The sequence below is a fragment of the Quercus suber genome, unplaced genomic scaffold (assembly GCF_002906115.3).
Source record: "Quercus suber isolate HL8 unplaced genomic scaffold, Cork oak 2.0 scaffold_662, whole genome shotgun sequence".
In the NCBI taxonomy this organism is placed as follows: domain Eukaryota; kingdom Viridiplantae; phylum Streptophyta; class Magnoliopsida; order Fagales; family Fagaceae; genus Quercus; species Quercus suber.
In genome coordinates this window covers 121,816-134,153 of record NW_027070103.1, presented here as the reverse complement: position 1 = coordinate 134,153, position 12,338 = coordinate 121,816, and positions in this window count along the sequence as shown.

Here is a 12,338-nt window from a genome sequence, read left to right as displayed (position 1 = left end):
TAGATCCACTTACTTTTTGGGCTTAGGATCCAAATTGTGTCCCTACATTATTAATTGAAAATATAATTTATTTTTGGGTTATTATTGTTATAAGTCTAAGAAGCTAGAATGACAAGAAGAAATATTAAAAAGAAAAAAAAAAAAAAAAGAAGAAAAGAAGAGATAGTAAATGTTGATGATGATAAAGAAAATTTCAATGAAAAGATCATTTTCAAAATAATGAATATGATGATAAATTCTACAAAAAAAATTAAAAAATAGAGAAAATATTATGATAACACTGACTTAGATGTAGTTGATTAGGCAAGTTGAAGAATATGATGAAAATAAATTATTATTTTGGGTTATTTGTCACGTATTATTATTTTTGAGTTTAATTAATTTGAATATGTATATTATAAACCCATGTTAATTTGATTTATTTAGTTAGCTTGTTTAATATTATTACATAAGTGATATTGAATTAGTTATTAGTTGAATATATTCTGAATTTATAATGAATATATTCTTTATATATGTATATCTATAATTTTTTTATAAATTTTATTAAATATTTATGTGTCTTACAATACAAGATCCGATACACAATATAAAAAAAAAAAATCAAAAATCAAAAATCAAATCACAATACAATTTACATTTTGACTACCTACAAGACTAATTGACACTTCCATCCAACTGAGTTTTACTTCTCTAGCATCAATAACCAAACCTCCTATAAATTATAGATATTAATTAGTTTAATTTTTTTTTAGACTAGTATTTTAGTTAGTAATTATTATATTATTATTATACACTATTAATCCATAAATTTACTAGGATAAATTACAAATTACACCCCCAAAGTTTGAGATTATTTGGGTTTTACACCCTGATTTTTAGAATTTGAATTTCACTCCTTAAATCTAGGGGTGTTTGATTATATACTTCAAATTTGAAATTTCAGGATATAAAATCCAAACACTCCCAAACTTTGGAATAAAATCCAAACACCCCTAAAATTATGGGGTAAAATCCAAACACCCCAAAATTTCATGGGATAAAATCTAAAATTTAAAATTTTAGAGTGTAAAATTTAAATACTCTCAAACTTTAAAAGTGTAATTTGGAATTTACCCAATTTACTACGTTAACATATTTGTTTAAATGTGTTTGGTACTATGTTTCAAATAACATATTTTAAAATGTGAAAAAAGTTAGTTTAGTTGTGTGTTAAAATATGTTATGTGTGTTTGGTATGCGTATGTGTATTTAAAATATCTCTCTTTTAAAATATGTTATGTGTGGTTGTCATATATATATACGTGTGTGTGTGTGTTATGTGTGTTTGGTACATATGTGTATGAGTTTTTTATGTTTTTTTCTTAAAGCTGAAAAGTACAGTAAAAGTATTATTATTATTTTATTTGAAGAGAGAGAAAGTTCTCTCATGTGGTATAATCAAGTGGGACTTACAATTTTTAACATATTTACAAAAGTGTTATTTAAAAATTAAAAATTGGTAGGAAGGGTTTTTTAAATTTAACATTCAGACACTCTAAAATGAAAAATGTAACTCAAACACTTCTAAAAGAAATCTCCCACTAAATGTGTTTTTTTTTTTTTTTAACCAACAGTTTTCACATCGTTTGCATTATAAATACTTTAAAGTTTAAACATGTTTTCTCAACATTTTTTAAACTATAATTTTCACATTATTTTGAACAACAATACTTAAAATCTGCTAATGAGAGACCCTAGTGCTTCAAATTTCAAACGTGACAAACTGTTTTATTTTTGGGTTTTGGTTTTGCCCGAAACTCCTGTTAATCCATATGCAAATGAACCGTTAAGATTGTTAGTCTCATCACGCGCCTGAGTGCGAATTCCAAAATTTGTAAAGGATTAAAGGCGCATTTTAGTGGATATCCCGGCTGGGCCGACCTGAAGCTTTGGGCCCCACTTCTTGTTTAGGAGGCCGCTTTCTTCGTTAACAAGCTGATGCCATGTCTCCTGTTGATTTGTATGTAAAAGTCATCAATTTTTTTCATGGTTTTCACACTATTATATATACAATTATTTTCACGGTACATAGTCATACGCGCATTATTTGATATTAATATGCAGAATTTGGACCGTCAAACAGAACAAGATAAAAGATGCAGGGTATCAATACAGTGGGATTGGCCGATTGGTTGGACACTCAGTTTCAAAGTGACTGTTTTGAGTTTGATAGGGAGCTCTTGAAACACTTAGAAAAAACTCTCTGAGCCAACGATTTATCTGGCTATGGGCCCATTTTTCGCAAACAGTAATTAGTCTCTGATTGAAAGTTTTGAGAAAACAATATTGAAAATTAAAAAAAAAAAAAAAAAAGAAAGAAAAGAAAGAAAAGAAAAGATATAGGGTATCAAATCAAATGGAATGGTTGATTTGCTTTCAGTGGTGTCCAAATTCTCAACCTCTAATAGACCAACCTTGATTAATCTTTCTTGTTGCCTTTCATTTTCGGGAAGATCACCGAAAGGAAAAACCGTTAAGTGAAAAAGTATGATTTTTTTAGTGATTTTTGGGCCTTATCTGAAGTGTTTGAATTTTCATGTCTGAACATATGACCTTCCATTTTTTTAATTTATTTTATCTTTGAGTATATGACCTTCCAATTGATCTTTAGAATAAATAAATTCCAGGCATCTCCAGATTTTACTTTTTTTTTTTCGACCTAACTTAAGCTTTGAATTAGTAATTTTTTTTTTGGGCTTAAATAATAGTTTTTTTTTTTCTTTTGAGAGAGTAAAAATAATGGAGAACTTGTAATTATATATTGGATTTCTAATAAGAGATTTTTAGTAATGTTGTTTAAGTTTTGTGAAAATACATGTAAGTGAAAAAGTGTGTAAAAATACATATTGCGGTGTTTAAATAGCAATTTTCATTGTTTAAACATCATTACGAAACGGCCCAATTTTGTTAGAGCATAGATTTGTCAAATAGTAATATTTTTCAACCATAACTAAGTTCTGATTAGCAGGGCAAGATTTGTTGTATATCCACTGGGTTCAAGACAGCGCAACACCAACCTGGCCGGCCCAAACAAAATACAAAGTTGGACTGCAAGCCCAAACTGTTGAATGTGTAGGATGGGCCTTGTTTCCATAGTTTTCCGGACAAAATGGATGACATGGGTCATAAATAACCAAGCCCATACGAAAACAATTGAAATGGGTCGAGTGAGATTAGTTCGAGTATAATTTTAAATTTCTTTTAAAAGTAAAAATATAAATAAATCCTTAAGTTTCAACAGAATTCATTTCAATCTTTTAAATTCTGGAAAAAAAAAAATTCAATCATTAATTGATTTTTTTTAATTAAAAAAATTTGGAGGAAAAAAGTAAAAATTTGGACAATTAATCGCAACTAGGGTGTTTGCAGTGTGGTGCGGTACGGTTTTAGACTATTTTTAGTACCGCACTTTGCGGTGTAGTTTAGGCAAAACCATAATTGCATCGCACCTCATTTTTGTGGTCACATGTGCAGTGCTGTGTGGTACAGTGCAGTTTAGAGTTAGCGAAAACCATAACTGCACCGCACCTCATTTTTGTAGTCACTTATCCAATGCGGTGTATAAAATGCGGTTTGAAACTTATATATTTTTTTTTCCAGATTTTGGGCTTTTCTTGCCTAACAAAAAACTTATTTTCCCCTTTGTTTGGGCCAAGTCTTAAAATGTTGAGCTAGTTTTTCTTTATTTTGGGTTGGCTTTCCTAATTAACACTAACAAGCGTTATTAAATTTTTTTTTTTTGGGAAAACTAAGGTTATTAAACTATTAATTTTTTTAGAAGTATTAAACTATTAATTAATAATATATTTAATATTAAAAAAATAAACATTTTAATATATAGAGAGGTGCAGTGCGGTGCGGTGTGGTACGGTTTCTTATTATAAAACCACAAACTACACTGCACCATGTGGTGCGGTGCATTGTTACTTGCAGCGTGGTGTGGTTATGCCATTTTATAGACAGTTTTAGTGCGATTTTTGCGGTTTGTATGGTTTGGTGAACACCCCTAACCGCAACATCTTACAGAAGTTGATGAAAAAATCTTAATTAAATAAATTTTGATGAAACTTAATGGTTGTTTTTACATTTAGCCTTTTTAAGATATATAGGTAATAGAATAAATTATGATAAGCTTTCTCAAAAAAAAAAAGATAAACTTAATAGTTGGTAATTGAGTTTCCTTTAACTTAAATTATCTTGTGAGCGTAACAACTTGTCACAAAAGAGAAGATAATTGGCACAATCAAAACTTTTATGGCGAAACTTTTATTATATAGCATATGATATTATTAAGGTAATACCAATTATATTTATATCAATTTATAAGCTTTTTAAAGCAAAATTTGTATTAACATTTTCCTACTTAAAAAACTTTGACACTCGTGAAGATAGGTGGATCCTAAAACTATACCTTGGACCAAACTAGAGAGCGTGTGCATATTTTTTTGGTAGTATAGAATATACTGTCTGACAGGTGCGAAGAGTGGTTGATTACTCCACCACGGTACTCATGGAAAATAGTTACATAACCATGTTAGTTCCATTACATGTCAGAAGATAAATTATTCAGCCAAAAAAAAAAAAAAAAAGATAAATTATTCAATGTACTCTGGAAGAATCGTGTCGGCAGGTTTAATGGTCCCCACATCTAATAAAAAAAATGAATAATTATTTAATTTGATGATTGATACAACCGGTCAAAAAAAAAAAAAAAAAAAACACATACACACACAAAATACCCACGTACTCATTATTCATGAAATGTTTCACCTCATTTCATTTGAAGTGGTTTTTTTTTTAGAAAGTTTCAACTTATGACGTCTGTTTCTAATAATAGTTTTTTATTATTAAACTAAGACACTAATCGATTTTTGGTGTAAGCAGAGATTGATCTTCAAATCTCTTATTCGACTATTAGAAATTTTAGCAATTAAGCTAACTGAAACCCATAAATATAACTTTTAAAAGAGTTATAAGGTCCTTGGACTCTTACCTATTCACCGGTTAAACTAACTTCTTGGGAAGCTATACGGTCCTTAGAATTTATTCCTTCACAATTTACAAGTGTTGTAAATACTTTGAATTACATCTCTTTCATAGTTAAATTCTAAACTTTATTCTTAAATAGTACATGTATAAAGGTTGTTTATAAAATTATTTGCCAAATGCATTTTTGATGAAATGTTTTTTTTTTCATTCTCTCTTTTACCCTCCTTCTCTTAGCAGTCATCCATTCATTTTAATTTTTAACATAGCTACTTTGATTAATATATTTTTTAAAATAATGGTTAGAAACCCAATTATAAATTTCATGAAATATAAATTTCATAACTTGATTGATGTATTATAGCTCTTCAGCTCTTAAGAGTGTAGATATTTGTTTCCAACTTATCAGTTTTTTCACCCTCAAAATAAAAAAAACTTATCAGTTTTTGTTTTTATTTTTTATTACATAAAACTAGCCGCTAACTCATTTGCCATGTGGGATATGCATATAATAATAATAATAATAATAAAATAAGTATCTAACTAATCAATTTATTAAAAAAAAAAAAAAAACTTCAATCCAGATAGTTGGCAGGAATGACCATATGTAATTCGAATATAATTTAATTAAAAAAAGAATATAATTAAAATTTCTCATCCAATGAAAATTAGGATTCTTTACAGCCTTAATAATAAAAATGTTAATATGGAAGAAATTTAAACATAATTTAATCTACATTGTTTCGTATTAGGTTGCGTCAATCCAGTTCATCAAAAAGAAGGTTGCGTCAATCCAATGGAACTCTTGATAGGTTAGTCTTAAATAGTTTATGTCATGTCAAGTCAGTCTAGCCCATTAAAGAAATAATTTTGGAGGTTTCCTGGTTGTTATGGAATCCTGTATTGATTAAAAAATGTCAAGAGCCATGACTTTAATCGGTGCTTTCCATTTACAAAGTGCTTAAAATTTAGAGGAAAAATGTTTAAAATGTGAGATTAACAGTATATTATAATTATCTAAAAAAATATATATTTGTTAAAAAAATAATGAAATATAATAAATCTTTTTTTTTAAAGTTAGAAATGTAATACTTATAGTAATAACATTAAGTCTCATGTTGATAAGAAAATAATTTAAAAGGGAACGGTGGTGTAACCTTTATGGAAAATGATCTCCTCTTAATTATTCAGTTTCTTATACTATTTTTAGCTAGATATGATGTAAGACATGTGACTTTTATTTATTTATTATTATTAACATACTGTATGTCTTATATTTAAATAAAAATTGGTAAAAATTGAAAGATTCATTTGAGGTGTGTAAGAGAGAGTTAAAGTACAAATTATAGGAAATTTATGTTCAAGATTATAAATGAAAATTTGCAAACGTAAACTTATCATTTCATCCCAATAAATTATAAAGTAACATATGATAAAGAAAAATGCTAATGAATATCCTTTGATCCAATTAAGCTTTAACATATGCCATAAATATTTTACTAGATCTTATCCCGACATGTTTTAGCAATAATATCACTTTCTTGCAGTTAAATTAAAGAACTCTAAAAAAATTCTGTTTTTATTTGTTGGGAATAATTAAAGCACATTGTTGGCCAACCTAACTTCGATAATACTTGACAATGACTAGTAAGAAATTTTTTTTTTTTTTCAAGGAGTCAATCAATCTCAAACTCAAACCTACAAGAGTTCACTTGCAACTAATACAAAATTCAAAAGTAACAATATAAAAAATTAAAAAGGACAAAAAAGATCCAAAGAAGCAAAAATCAAGTGAAAACAACATAGAATGAGCGGCAGGGAACATAATTATAGCCGATTAACAAAAAGTAAACAATAAGAAGTGACTAGGACGCAAACATAATCATAGCTGATTAACAGAAAGTACATCAATTTTAAAATAATTAATATTATCTAATGTCGGTCCAATGACTATTGCCTAACCTTCCCTCTCAACACGGAGTTGCCCACGGTTTCCACAGTGTCTGAAGACTGAGTCCACCAAGCAATGACAAACTGCCAACGCAAAATGCTTCATCAACCAATCAAAAAGAACAAAAGAAAAACAGATGAACGAATAAGGGAGAATAGTCATCAATCAATTTGCAATAGATTCCAGTTCACTGTAGACGTCAATGGAGGAAGATTTTTATATTTTTATTTTTCTTGACTTGATGATGGAAAATATTTTGATGTGATAAGAGATGACTAAAAGGGTTGAACATCAATTAATAATAAAATATTATCATCGTACATTTTTGATGCGATAGTCACCTCACAAATATAAATATTTGTGGACTGTGAAAGGCAAAAGTCGATATTTAAGTCTCTAAAAAGAAATATCACACACATACACTTAGATTATATTAGAGTAAAATTTATATTTTGTATAAAATATATATATATATATATAATATTACGATAACCAATCTATATATAATATATATCACTTATATATATCACTTGACGAGTTTGTAGAGAATAAATCAAATTTTAACAAAATCCAACCAAAAAAAAAAAAAATTAATATTCAAAAATATAAAAAGAATATTTTTGTTCTTAAATTAAAAAAGTAGATGAACATTTACCTATTTATGCGAACAATATTATAAAATCCAACAAAAAAAAAAATTAATATTAAAAAATATAAAAAGAATATTTTTGTTCTTAAATTAAAAAAGTAGATGAACATTTATCTATTTATGCGAACAATATTACAATATGTTCTTATTCTAAATTTATTAACTTTAAAATTTTTTTCTTCTAATGACATGTAAGTAACTGAAACTTATTTCTCAAATATTATAACTTAGTATTATAAATTGTTTATAAAAATAAGTTTTTATCAAATATTTCAAAAGAAATATATAGCATACATGCGTGTTGAATAGGACATCAACTAGTTAATTACAATTTGCAAGAATTCAAAGTCAAACAAAAAGATAAGTGGAGCGATTTGCATTGTAAAAAAAATTGGTAATTTCAGTGAATAGGAAATGCCTCGTCAAGTAGAAAAAGTATATTGTGTTTCAGGTGCATATAGCGAGTCTCCCATAACTTATGGGTCTTATATACCAGTAAAATTCACATGATATGAGTTTCTCGTTACGTACACCTGAAACACAATATACCTTCTTGGTCGAGTCAGGAATTGAGGTTTATTTTCAACATTTGACAATTTTGGTTCTTTAGAGTCAATTTTTTGTGTTATGGCACCGGTGTAGTGGAATGAGTGTGTAAAACAGATGTAAATTTTTCTGTGAAAAATTAGCAGTGGTGGTAATCTTTATACATCCCTGGCATTTATGTTCACTGTTCAGATTGACTGGCGTTCTTTGAAGCAATCAATTAAGTAGGCCTCTTCAGGCTTCAGCTTAAATTCCTTGACCTCGGAATTAAACTAGGTACATCGAATCGATTTGTACTCAGGTTATATGGTAGTTACAATTTTCTTTTTCCTTTTTTGGTCAGAAAAGTGGTTTTTAATATTGAAAAAGTTTACATAATACCTGGGAAACTTTTATTTCTAAGGGCTCGGTAATCATCAAACTAAAAAGTCGATTTCATTATTCTTTTTTCTTCTTTTTTATAAAATTTAAATTTAAATTATTTATTTAAATATTTAATTTTTTTTATATTTTATATTAATAATTTTTTTTTTTTTTTTTTTTTTTTTTTTTTTTTTTTTTTTTTTTTTACGGATTTAAGCTGACTCGACTCCAATTCACGCTGAAGAAAGCAGATTCGGCCAAAATCGAGTCGTATTGGCCGAATCGGATCGTATCAGCCGGCGGCCAAAACAGGCCGAAATCGGCTTTGAATGATGCTGGAACAGCCGAAATTGGCTTTAAATGAGGCCCAAACATACTAAATTTGTCCTTCCTCAATTTTATTCTAAATATTTGTTACTTCTTTTGTGTTTTCTTTTTTGTTTTGTGTTTCTTGCCTTTGAAAATATATTTGAAATGAAAAGGATAACCTATAGAAAATATATAGAAAAGGATGTTGTTTGCATGCTTTCCCAGCAGTGAAATATATTTGTTATCATTTGTTGTTTGCATGCTTTCCCAAAATAAAAATATATTTTTGCCTTTGAAATATATAAAAAATATAAATAAAAATATTTTTAATAATTTTTTAATCGCTACACCCACACCCTATTTTTTTCAAAAATTGCCGAGTCCTGCACCCGAATTCGAAAACGCAACCTTGATTCATAGCATCCATCCCTATCCATGATAAACTATTACTTAATTGCCTCAAAATCTTAAGATTACAAAGAATGAATTTAATCGCCATTATTAATTAAACCTNCCGAAAAAAAAAAAAAAAAAAAAAAAAAAAAAAACTCAGACATGACACCAACACGTGGGCAGCCGCGATGGTGGCCGCACCCCACGTCGGTGCTTCCTAGGATGGATGTTGTAGGAGAGCGCCTTCGGATAGCACTCCCACTTCAATATTGATTGTGAAAATATTATGACTATAGAAAGATCTCTAAAAAATAAATAAAATGAACGAAACAAACCCAAAATCTGAAAATAAACACACACAAATAAAAGAGTACCAACGAATTCCACTAATCAAATATGGAGATATATAAATTGGTGTATCAGTATTCTCACAATAACCCAAACCCCAATACATCGAATAACTCTCTCACAAATACAAAGTATAGAGAAAATCTTACACTCTATTCTAAACTAGAGAACTCTCGTAAATATGCACTAGCCAATCTCTCTATTTCCACACTCTTCAATTGCCGCAACACACTGCTTATGTAGGATATCAAGTCGGCAAAGATACAAGTCATTCAAGCACCAGAATTGTTCACGTGCAAAATACTAATCCAAGTAAAGACAAAGTCCACTTCAAGTAGAACTCTTAATCTCAAGTATATCTAGGCTGGGTTTGGATAGCGGCATACTGCGTGACTGCGTTTTTTTGGCTGGGTCTCATGTATTGTTCAAGGGACCCGCAAGTACGGAAAAACGCAAATCTGACTTTAAAACTGGGTCCCATGCACTATTCACATATTTAAAAATTATTTCATTATAATATTTTCAATTTTCAATTTTCAGTAATAAGCGGTATCCAAACTGACCCCTACTTTGCTACTATTCCAAACCAGTCAATATACATTGAGCATGCGAGGTCCAAACATAAATTCCAAGTTGAACTTGGATATCCAAGGCCGGTTGGGAATTCAATGGGCAACTATCCCAACCGACGTGGTGCACAATAATAATCCAAGCCATCACGTATAACAATGGAGGTATTTTTTGGCCAAGGTCCCTGGATTTTTGAATTTTTTTTATTATAAAATTCGTATGACCCCTCCAAAATTGAAAACACAAAAATTAAAATAGTCATCTAACCCCAAAAAACCTAAAAATTAATTAAAATAGTCATATAAGAAATTAATCAAAATTTTGGTGGCCTTAAATAAAAAAAAACCTTCACTTTTTACTAACAAAACAAAAATAAATCCATTAAAAAAAAATCTTTGATGAAATACAAAAAATATTGGTATGACATTTTGGTTGTTTGCTTATTTGGGATCCAATATTAAAATTTTGGGACAAGTTTGAGATTTGGAAGTTATTCAGTTGGTTAATTCCACCTAGTGGATTTTTTAAATATTTCTCATTAGGAAATTGACTTTACAATTGAACATTATTATAGATTAGATATTTTTTATGCTTAAACAAGTGTTAGTAGCAAGATTCATAAATTATGAAAAACTACCATTGAAAATAGAATTTGACCATTATGAGAATATTTTTTTGAGATAGTTTTAACTTATGATGTTCGCTTCTGATAATAACTTTTTATCATCAAACTAAGTCACTAATCATTTTTTGGTGTAGGCAGGGATTAAACTCCAGATATTTTATTCAACTATAAGAGACTTTATCAGTTGAACTAACTAGAACTCACATCATTATGGGAATAATGTGGTTTACATTTAGATTACAAAAATTGTTAAATATTTTTTAATTTTTTCAATAACTAGTAAGGACCAAAAAATTAGTAGCTTGCCAATTTGTTTATAGAGTGGTTGTATAGTTATACTTATAATTAATCTTTCTATTTCTACTACAACTATGGAATGAGTATTTTCAACCATGAATATTATTAAAATTGGGTTCACAACACAAAGTGGAAGATGATATTCAAATAGACTCTTTGATTTTATACATTAATTGAATATGATTTTTTAACACACTCTTTGATTTATACATTGAAATGGAAATCTCAATGACATTTACAACATAATTAATTAATTACTATGATTTACGAGATTTAAAAGAATGTTGAATTTAATTTTGATAGATAATTGCATTACAAAGTACTAAGAAATAGTTGTTTTGTGTTTTTTAATTGTTGATATTTTGTTATTAATTAAATGGATACTAATTTTGATTGTAATAAAAAATAAATTTGGTTCATACTCTTCCCCCACGGAGTGTCTGACCTATTAGCTTAAGGGAAGCAATCATGAAAATCCATAAAAGAGGATAATAGTTACTTGGATTGAGCTAATCTCACCAAAATCGTAACATTCAGCTACCACTTATTCTTGGATGATCCAAGGAAGACAAAACTGAACTCAAGACTATTTATTTGTACCATGATTAGTGATGAAGCCAGGGTTTCTATCGGCAGGGGGGGGGGGGGGGAGTATGAACCAAATTTATTTTTTATTACAATCAAAATTAGTATCCATTTAATTAATAACAAAATATCAACAATTAAAAAACACAAAACAACTATTTCTTAGTACTTTGTAATGCAATTATCTATCAAAATTAAATTCAACGTTCTTTTAAATCTCGTAAATCATAGTAATTAATTAATTATATCGTAAATGTCACTGAAATTTCCATTTCAATGTATAAATCAACAAGTGTGTTAAAAAATCATATTCAATTAATGTATAAAATCAAAGAGTCTATTTGAATATCATCTTTCACTTTGTGTTGTGAACCCAATTTTAATAATATTCATGGTTGAAAATACCCATTCCATAGTTGTAGTGGAAATAGAAAGATTAATTATAAGTATAACTATACAACCACTCTATAAACAAATTGGCAAGCTACTAATTTTTTGGTCCTTAGTTATTGAAAAAATTAAAAAATATTTAACAATTTTTTGAATCTAAATGTAAACCACATTATTCTCATAATGGTGTGAGTTCTAGTTAGTTCAACTGGTAAAGTCTCTTATGGTTGAATAAAATATCTGGAGTTTAATCCCTGCCTGCACCAAAAAATGATTGGTAACTT